Consider the following 11,564-nt stretch of genomic DNA (forward strand, 5'->3'; position numbering starts at 1 on the left):
GGCACAAGGCAACTGGCGTGTTCAATGGGAAAACAAAGACAAAGATCCCCGTGTAGCCTTAACAGACTGTAGGGGCAAGTGCTGTTAGCGAGCACCTACGAAGGCCGGCACGGCACACGAGGGGGGGGGGGGGTGGCCAGCACCACGCCCGGCCGCCTTTGTCTCCCCAGTGGTCGATGTTTACAAACCGTGCCCGGTAAATTTCGATTTAAAGCTTCTGTCGGGGCCGCTGGTCCCCGAAGTCCCTCCCTGCTCCGGGCGTATGGCAGGGGCTCCGCCGTTCGTCGACCCCTCGCAGCTCTGCGAGCAGCTGCTGCCGTCGCTGGGCTCATCGCCCGACGGCTCCCCTCCCTGGTCCGTCCCTCCGCGAGCTCGTGTGAGAGGCATAGCTCGCCGCACGCTCCCGTTCACCTGTACATGCTGCGTTGTCTCTCCACGGATCACGCGCTCTAAACGGGGGTCAGGGGTCGGAGGGCGAACGACGCTGCCCTCACCCTGCGCGAGTCCCTGTGGCGATAGAGCGGGGACCTGCGGACGCACCGACCCCTTCCCGCACACTACGAGCGCACACACCTGCACACACCTGCACACACCTGCACACACCTGCACACACGCGACACCCACTCGTGCGCCGCTCTACGCAACGCTCCCACTGCGACAATTCAGAGATGCATGCTTAGCAAGCGACTCCACTCAACATCTGGATCGCCAGCAGCTAGCTGGCTTTACGTCCAATCTCCTGCAGTCATTCAAAGCACGTTTTGGAGAATTTCGTGCGCGCACTGGTCTTTTCAAGTTCATCACTCATCCACATGAGTGTGCAGTGGACAAAGTCGACCTGACATGCATCCCCGGGGTCTCTATCGGAGACTTTGAGCTGGAAGTTGCTGACCTGAAGGCATCAGACATGTGGACGAGTAAGTTCAAGTCACTTAATCGAGAGTTGGAAAGTCTTGCGCGACAGCGAGCAGAGCTGGCGCGGGAACACAAGTGGACAGAAATGAAAAATCTTCAACCTGAAGACCAGCTGATTCTTAAAACTTGGAACGAGCTTCCTGTGACATACCACACAAAGCAGCGTGTGAGTATTGCCGTATTGACCATGTCTGGCTCTACATATGCATGTGAGCAGTCATTCTCGAATATGAGGAACATTAAGACCAACCTACGCTCACGTTTAACTGATGGAAGCCTCAACGCCTGCACGAAGCTCAACCTCACCACGTACGAACCAGACTACAAGGCCATCAGCAAAACCACGCAGCACCAGAAGTCGCATTAAAAGTAAGACATATTTAATTTATTATACGTTAAAAATACTATATGGCTCTCAATGAAATATATTTAGAAATATTTGGCTTTTATGGCTCTCCCAGTCAAAAAGTTCCCCGACCCCTGATGTAGCGCCTCTAGAGGCTGCGGGATTTCACGAGAACAAGCAAAGCGTACGCCCATCGAAACTAACTAATCTACCGTCGACTTTCACAACTCCGCGCATGATGGTACTGTGAGCATACCTGTCAACCCATGATCAGTGCCTACATTATTATAGACCAATTTAGACCTTATTGGTCACCCTGTGCCATTATAGATCTCAACGTTTATCCTACAACGTCCCATCATCACAAGGGAGAAACACAAACAGACAAACATTTTTTTGTGCCCGTATTGAAGCGGCTGTGCGCCGTATTGACTTGCAAACTCAATTTTCCTGCACAAGAATACGGGTAAACCGCATGGGTTGACAGGTATGATGTGAGCGGGAAAAATCGAAGCGTCGATACTCAGCCAGTCTCCAGGCTTTGTCTGGCTACCCCCCTCCCCCCTTTCCACGAGGATTATTCAGCGGTCCACATGACCTCCGATTAGCACGCTTGACTACGTACGGTGCGAAAGAAGCTCGAAATGCATAAAATCACGTGCGGAGGAGATGCAGCTGGCAGCCAGGAGTGCGTGCCGTTCCTCACACCCAAGAGCAGTCCCATCACCACCCTCATCACCACCACCACCATCATCACCACCACCACCACCATCACCACCACCACCATCACCACCCTCATCACCACCATCACCACCCTCATCACCACCATCACCACCATCATCACCACCACCCCTCACCATCACCACCACCATCAGCATCACCACCATCACCACCACCGTCACCATCATCATCACCACCACCACCACCATCACCACCCTCATCACCACCATCACCACCACCACCATCACCATCATCACCACCACCCCTCACCATCACCACCACCACCACCATCACCACCCTCATCACCACCCTCATCACCACCATCACCACCATCATCACCACCACCCCTCACCATCACCACCACCATCAGCACCACCACCATCACCACCACCACCATCACCACCCTCATCACCACCACCACCATCATCACCACCACCCCTCACCATCACCACCACCACCACTATCACCACCCTCATCACCACCCTCATCACCACCATCACCACCATCATCACCACCACCCCTCACCATCACCACCACCATCAGCACCACCACCATCACCACCATCACCACCACCGTCACCATCATCATCACCACCACCACCACCATCACCACCCTCATCACCACCACCACCATCACCATCATCACCACCACCCCTCACCATCACCACCACCATCAGCACCATCACCACCACCATCAGCACCACCACCATCACCACCACCATCACCACCACTATCACCACCATCACCACCACCACTGTCACCACCATCACCACCATCATCACCACCATCACCACCACCATCACTACCATCACCACCACCGTCACCACCACCACTGTCACCACCATCACCACCATCACCACCATCACCACCACCACCATCACCACCATCATCACCACCACCATCACTACCACCACCATCACCACCACCACTGTCACCACCGTCACCACCACCGTCACCACCACCATCATCACCACCATCACCACCATCACCACCATCACCCCTCACCATCACCCCCACCATCACCACCACCACTGTCACCACCATCACCATCACCACCATCATCACCACCATCACCACCATCATCACCATCACCACCATCACCACCACTATCACCACCATCACTACCATCATCACCACCACCACCATCACTACCATCACCACCACCACCATCACCACCACCACCATCATCACCACCACCACCATCACCACCCCTCACCATCACCACCACCATCAGCATCACCACCATCACCGTCACCATCATCATCACCACCACCACCACCATCACCACCCTCATCACCACCATCACCATCACCACCACCACCATCACCATCATCACCACCACCCCTCACCATAACCACCACCACCACCATCACCACCCTCATCACCACCCTCATCACCACCATCACCACCATCATCACCACCACCCCTCACCATCACCACCACCATCAGCACCACCACCATCACCACCACCACCATCACCACCCTCATCACCACCACCACCATCATCACCACCACCCCTCACCATCACCACCACCACCACTATCACCACCCTCATCACCACCCTCATCACCACCATCACCACCATCATCACCACCACCCCTCACCATCACCACCACCATCAGCACCACCACCATCACCACCATCACCACCACCGTCACCATCATCATCACCACCACCACCACCATCACCACCCTCATCACCACCACCACCATCACCATCATCACCACCACCCCTCACCATCACCACCACCATCAGCACCATCACCACCACCATCAGCACCACCACCATCACCACCACCATCACCACCACTATCACCACCATCACCACCACCATCACCACCACCACTGTCACCACCATCACCACCATCATCACCACCATCACCACCACCATCACTACCATCACCACCACCGTCACCACCACCACTGTCACCACCATCACCACCATCACCACCATCACCACCACCACCATCACCACCATCATCACCACCACCCCTCACCATCACCACCATCACCACCACCACCACCACTGTCACCACCATCACCACCACCATCACTACCACCACCATCACCACCACCACTGTCACCACCGTCACCACCACCGTCACCACCACCATCATCACCACCATCACCACCATCACCACCATCACCCCTCACCATCACCCCCACCATCACCACCACCACTGTCACCACCATCACCATCACCACCATCATCACCACCATCACCACCATCATCACCATCACCACCATCACCACCACTATCACCACCATCACTACCATCATCACCACCACCACCATCACTACCATCACCACCACCACCATCACCACCACCACCATCATCACCACCACCACCACCATCACCACCCCTCACCATCACCACCACCATCACCATCACCACCATCATCACCACCATCACCACCATCACCACCATTATCACCACCACCATCACTATCATCATCACCACCACCACCATCACTACCATCATCACCACCACCACCATCACCACCACCACCACCATCACCACCCCTCACCATCACCATCACCACCACCATCACCACCATCATCACCACCACCATCACTACCATCACCACCACAATCACCATCACCACCACCACCATCACCACCTCACCACTCACCACACATCACTCACCACTCACGTTGGCCGTGGCTGAGAATCGAACTCAGGTCGCCAAGTTCATAGCGCAATGCCCTCGCCAAAGTGCCATCGCTCAACCCAATGTCATAAGCATTTACTAAACTTTACCAGACAAGTTAAATACTTCAAACTATGCTTTGTTTGGCATTATAGCATACTAGCGGAAGTACCCGGCTTTGCCCGGGTGAAAAATATCTTTCTTAAAAACCTTACATGTATATACACAGATACTAAGGTATTGTCAAAGCCCGGTGGGCTGTTTGTACATTTTTCCACCAACAAATATATAAGAGGCTTTCACAAGTCCAAAAAGTTGTAGAAAGTGTGGGGTAAATAGTTGATGTCAAAATGTTTCCGAAAATTGTGGTCTCCCCCCCCCCCCTCAAAAAATAGCTTTACCCCTCGTAGGTATATATACTAACAACACCTTACATACAACAGAGGAAGTGGTATCTATTGACTCTGTAGTAGTATCTACTGACTGTACCGTAGTATCTACTGAGCCAGTAGTAGCTACTGACTGTGTAGTAGTATTTAGTGACTGTAATAACTACTGACCATAGTAGTATTTACTGGGCCTACAGTAGTATCTACCGACTATATACTCGTAACGACTAACTGTATAGTATCTGCTGACTCTATAGTGTATCCACTGACTATAGTAGTAACTACAAAATCTATAGCAGTATCTACTCACTCTATAATAGTATCTACTGACTCTAGTAGCTACTCACCGTAGCAATATGTCCTGACTGTATAGTAGTATATACTGACTGTAGCAGTATTGACTGACTGTAGTGGTATATTCTGACTGTTTAAGTATTTACTATAGCGGTATCTACCAACTCGATAGCAGTATCTACTATCGCTACAGCAGTGTATACCGACTGAGGTCGTACCTGCTATCACTACAGCGGTGCATACTGCTGTGTTGGTACCTGTTATGATGACATCAGTGCATACTGACTGTGGTGGTACCTGCTATGATTACAGCAGTGCATACTGCTGTGGTGGTATCTGCTATGATGAGAGGAGTACATATTGTGGTGGTGGTACCTGGTATGATAACAGCAGTGCATATTGACTGTACTCATCATTCACCCTCACCATTCACCACTCACAACTCACCCTTACCACTCATCCTCACCACTCACCACTCCCACTCACTATTCACCATTCACCCTCACAACTCACCACTCACCAACCTCCCTCACCAATCTCCCTCACCACTCACCCTCACCACTCACCCTCACCACTCACCCTCACCACTCACCAATCACCACTCACCCTCACCACTCACTCTCACCACTAACCCTCACCACTAACCCTCACCACTCTCACTCACCACTCTCCCTCACCACTCACCACTCACTCTCACCATTTATCCTCACCAATCACCACTCACCACTCTCCACTAACCCTGACCACTCAACCTCACCACTCACCCTCAAAACTAACCACTCTCTCACCACTCACCCTCACCACTCAGCACTCACCCTCACCACTCACCCTCACCACTCACCCTCACCACTCACCGCTCACCACTCACCCATCACCACTCACAACCGCCACTCACCCTCACCACTCATCCTCACCACTCACCCTCACAACAACCACTCACCCTCACCACTCACCCTGACCACTCATCCTCACCAATCACACCCTCACCAATCACCACTCACCCGCACTGCTCACCCTCACCACTCACGCTCACCCTCACCACTCACCCCTCACTAATCACCACTCATAACCGCCACTCACCCTCACCACTCACCACTCACCCTCAACACTCACCCTCACCACTCACCGTGACCACTCACCCTCACTACTCACCACTCATCCTCACCAATCACACCCTCAACAATCACCACTCACCCTCACAACTCACCCTCACCACTCACTCTCACCACTCACCACTCACCCCTCACAACAACCACTCACCCTCACCGCTCAGCACTCACCCTCACCAATCACCACTCACCCTGACCACTCACCACTCATCCTCACCAATCACACCCTCAACAATCACCACTCACCCTCACAACTCACCCTCACCACTCACTCTCACCACTCACCACTCACCCCTCACAACAACCACTCACCCTCACCGCTCAGCACTCACCCTCACCAATCACCACTCACCCTGACCACTCACCACTCATCCTCACCAATCACATCCTCACCAATCACCACTCACCCTCACTGCTCACCCTCACCGCTCACCCTCACCCTCACCACTCACGCTCACCCTCACCACTCACCCCTCACTAATCACCACTCACAACCGCCACTCACCCTCACCACTAACCCTCACCACTCACCCTCACCACTCACTAATCACCTCTCACAACCGTCACTCACCCTCACCACTCAATCTTACCACTCACCCTCACCACGCACCCTCACAACAACCACTCACCCTCACAACAACCACTCACCCTCACTACTCACCCTCACCACTCATCCTCACCAATCACACCCTCACCAATCACCACTCACCCTCACTGCTCACCACTCAACCTCACCACTCACGCTCACCCTCACCATTCATCCCTCACTAATCACCATTAACAACCGCCACTCACCCTCCCCACTCACCCTCACCACTCACCCTCACCAATCACCACTCACCCTCACCACTCACTACTCACCCTCACCACTCTCCCTCACCACTCTCCCTCACCACTCTCCCTCACCAGTCACGCTCACCACTCACCCTCACTACTCACCCTAACCACTCACCACTCACGCTCACCACTCACCCTCACCACTCACCCTCACTACTCACCACTCACGCTCACAACTCACCCTCACTACTCACCCTAACCACTCACCACTCACCCTCACCGCTCACCACTCACCCTCACCACTCACCCTGACCACTCACCACTCATCCTCACCAATCACACCCTCACCAATCACCACTCACCCTCACTGCTCACTCTCACTGCTCACCCTCACCACTCACCCTAACCACTCACGCTCACCCTCACCACTCACCCCTCACTAATCACCATTCACAACCGCCACTCACCCTCACCACTCACCCTGACCACTCACCCTCACTACTCACCACTCATCCTCACCAATCACACCCTCAACAATCACCACTCACCCTCACCACTCACGCTCAACACTCACCCTCACCACTCATGCTCACCACTAACCCTCACCACTCACCCTTCACTAATCACCACTAACAACCGCCACTCACCCTCCCCACTCACCCTCACCAATCACCACTCACCCTCACCACTCAACCTCACCCTCACCACTCACCCACACCACCACCACTCTCCCCCTCACCACTCTCCCCCTCACCACTCTCCCCCTCCTAAAGGAATCTACAACCTTCGATGATTCCTTTGCGCGATTCAAAGAATCGATTTCTGGCGCATAGGAGGTTTCCATTTTTAATTACAGAGTTTTATTTTCATTGTTATGTTATGTTTTAAAGTTTTCAGGAGTTTTTAATTATATTTTAGCCCCGGTCAACGCCGGATATTTCCCATTCGTAGCAGTTTATATCAACTCTATAACCAACTAATATTAAACGGAAATAAGGTGATTCTAAATGAATCTACAACCTTCGATTCCTTTTCGCGATTCAGAGAATCGATTCTTGGCGCGGTCGGGTTTAGAGTTTTAATTACACAGTTGTATTTTCATTGTTATGTAATGTTTTAAAGTTTTCAGAAGATTTTAAATGTATTTTTCCCCCGGGCAACGCTGGGTATATCGAGTTTATACCACAAAGTCGTCGCTTGACACGGGTGGGGTGTCGAGGCCTAGTACCGTGCAGAGCCTCCGGCCTTGCCTAGATTGCCTACCCGGCTGAGGGTGTGTACTGGGGCCAATACCCCCCCCCCCACGCGCTACAATAATACTGTCTAATCGCTATAATTTTATTATCTACCGACCCTATAATAGTAATTGCACACATTGGGATGGGGGGGGGGAGTGAATAGGACGTGAAACTTTGATGAATTTACCTCAGAATCGCGTGTTAATGCATGCGCATATTTTTAACGGTAATTCAAAATGGTGTCCACCCCGCAGCGAACGCGTCTCTACCCGTTGCCAGGGGCAACCGCCGTGGTCCGCGCCGGCCGGCAAGAGTAAATAAACAAAGCGTTAAATAAATAAATAAAGATAAATCGCACTAAATCGATAATCGGTCCGATTTAAAGTTTAGAGACGAAAAATCGGAAATGCCTAAGTTTACCGCGGGGCCGGGGGCGTGCCCACCTGCAAAATTTAATCTCGCCGAACCCCACGGTCCGAGAGCTAAATCCCCCGGTAGGGAGCGTACGCGGACGGACGGACGGACAAAAAATGAATTATATAGGTTAGATGTTACAAAGAGGATGTTAAAAGGCATCCATGCAAACATTTTGGCACATTCATGCAATGTTCCAAACTGAAACTGCACAGTTGTTTTACTGCGGTGTCTTTGTCTGTTCGTGTGTTGTGCTATGAACCCTCTGACCCCCCCAGTTGAATTCTCTGCTGCATCTCGCACTCGGGGCGAGTGACATCTGATCCGGTCCGGAGCCTCCCCTAGGGCGACTCAGTCTTAAATAACTGCCTGATGCGGTGGTGGGGTAAACCTCCATCGTGGGGATCCACAGGAAGAGACGGTGTGGTGCTGGCCAGACCGGGTCCTCGTCCACTGTGTCAGCTTCATGAGGTGCTGGCTAAAATGCACAGTCCTAAAAGTCCACGGAGGTAATGCACCGAGCAGAGATGATGTCCCGAGTACATTCGTGAGGTATGAAGGCGATGATGTTCAAGCTGCCTTACAACTTCCACCGCTGGTCAGGTTCTTGAGGATTGGAAGGATGCCCTGGTGCCCCACCCTTTATAAAAGGAGCAATGCACCGATTGCAACAAGTGTGTGAGTAATGGAGCAGTTGCAGAGAGTGTACAGGAGACCATGTGGCTGTGTGCGTATGACCTATTCCAATTTGACAGCAGAGAGGTCCCACGCCAAGTCAGTCGAACAGTTTTCACTTTTCGTCAGCCGCATAATGCTGCGAAGAAGCTGCCTGGTCTGCCGTGCCACAAAAAAGAAGGCTCCAGTTCTTCTCGGCAACAACTATTTCCTCACTGTACACTTGTGAAACCTGGGAACCCTTAACAGGAACGTTTTGCTGGCTTGAAATATTCAGGATAGTCTGCCTATGATTCATCCTGGGTTTATCCTCACTGGTGAGCTCCTCTGGCAGTGGAGAATACATTTGGCTGGGTGATGTAGTGCGCATGCCCAGCCACCACTTGCCTTAGCAGCTTCTGTTTGGCTGGATAAAGGGAGCTGAATGAGCATGGCACAGCTTAGAGAAGAGATGAGTTGACGTGATACAGGATCTGGAATTGAATCAACTTTTAGACGATTGGTACCAGTGGTGTCAAGATTGGCCTTCGTGGAGGAGGTACATGAAAGCCTTCACTGGGCAGCAGGAGGCAGCCGCCCTCTGGTAACAACAGCGAGTGGAAGAGCGACGCTCACAACAATGGGCAGAGCCCCGGGCGGCTAAAGCACGGAAAGATAGCAAGGCCGGTAAAATGTTATCCTGCCTTCGACACTTCACATGGCTTAAAAGTGAACCTAGCCTGGCACAAGTGCAGTGGTGACATCACCGCGACTCACTGGCAAATGTAAGTTGTTGTGTATGTATGTTTTTGGTGTGCGTAAGCACGTGTGTCTGTGTGTGTGTGGGGAGCGGTGGTGACGATTATCTGAACCGGTTCTGGGCATCCCCTAGGTCGACTCAGCCTCAAATGAGTACCTGGTGCGGTGTGTAGTAAACATCGCCACTGGGGAGACAAAGGCGGTCGGGCGTGGTGCTGGCCACCCACCCCCTCGTGTGCCGTGCCGGCCTTCATAGGTGCTCGCTAACAGCACTTGCCCCTACAGTCTGTTACAGGCTACACGGGGGATCTTTGTATGTATCTGTGTGTCAATTGTTTCTGTGTCCATGTGCGTGTGGAGCGGTATTTTAGTGGTGAGCGCTGTAATATTTCCCGACCACGGCTCACATCAGTGGCGAGTGACATCAGCATTGGTCCTGGACCTCGCCTAGGTTGACTCAGCCTTTAAACGAGTCCCCAGTGCGGTGTATAAATACCGCCACTACTGGGGGGACAACAGCAGCTGAGCCACGCCAGTCTGCAGAGGTGTGATTGCTCGTGGTTCTGCGTGTGTCGTTGTCTGTCGTGGTTCGCGGCCTGCGCTACAAACCCGGCAAACTCGAGTCTGCTTCCTGCTCACGGCCAACACCGGTGACGATTGTTTGAACCGGTTCTGAGCCTCCCCTAGGTCGACTCAACCTTAAACGAGTACCTGGTGTGGTGTGTAACCATCACTCGGTGTGCAGTGCCGGCCTTCGTAGGTGCTCGCTAACGGAACGTGCCACGACAGCCTGTTAAGGCTACACGGGGGATCTTTGTGTCGATTTGTGCGTGCGTGTGTATGGGCGTGCGTGTGTGCGTGTGTGCACGCACGTATGTGTATGCGTGTCAAGATCGGCCTCTGTGGAGGAGGCTCGTGAAGGACGCTACTGGGCAGTTGGAGGCAGTCGCCCTCCAACAACAACGGAGGGCGGAGGAGCGACGCTCACAACAACGAGCGGAGCGCCGGGTGGATAAAGCACAGCAAGTTGGTACAGTAGGGGGCACAGGTGGTGCATCAGCCAGTCATCTCGGTCATCTCGGTCAGTCGACCCGTGGCACCTGCAGGGTCTGCCCCGTGACCTCTTGCCAGTGGGCGTTCGACACTTCACGTGGCCTCAAGGTGCACTTGGCCTGGCACAAGCGTCGTGGTGACGTCACCACCACTTAGTGACGAATGGCGGTTGTTGTTGTTGTGTCTGTCTGTGTCTGTCTGTGTGTGTCTATGTCTGTGTCTGTCTGTGTGTGTCTATGTCTGTGTG

Source organism: Lethenteron reissneri, unplaced genomic scaffold (assembly GCF_015708825.2).
Source record: "Lethenteron reissneri isolate LAM-NWPU_2019-01 unplaced genomic scaffold, ASM1570882v1 scaffold_1341, whole genome shotgun sequence".
NCBI lineage: Eukaryota > Metazoa > Chordata > Hyperoartia > Petromyzontiformes > Petromyzontidae > Lethenteron > Lethenteron reissneri.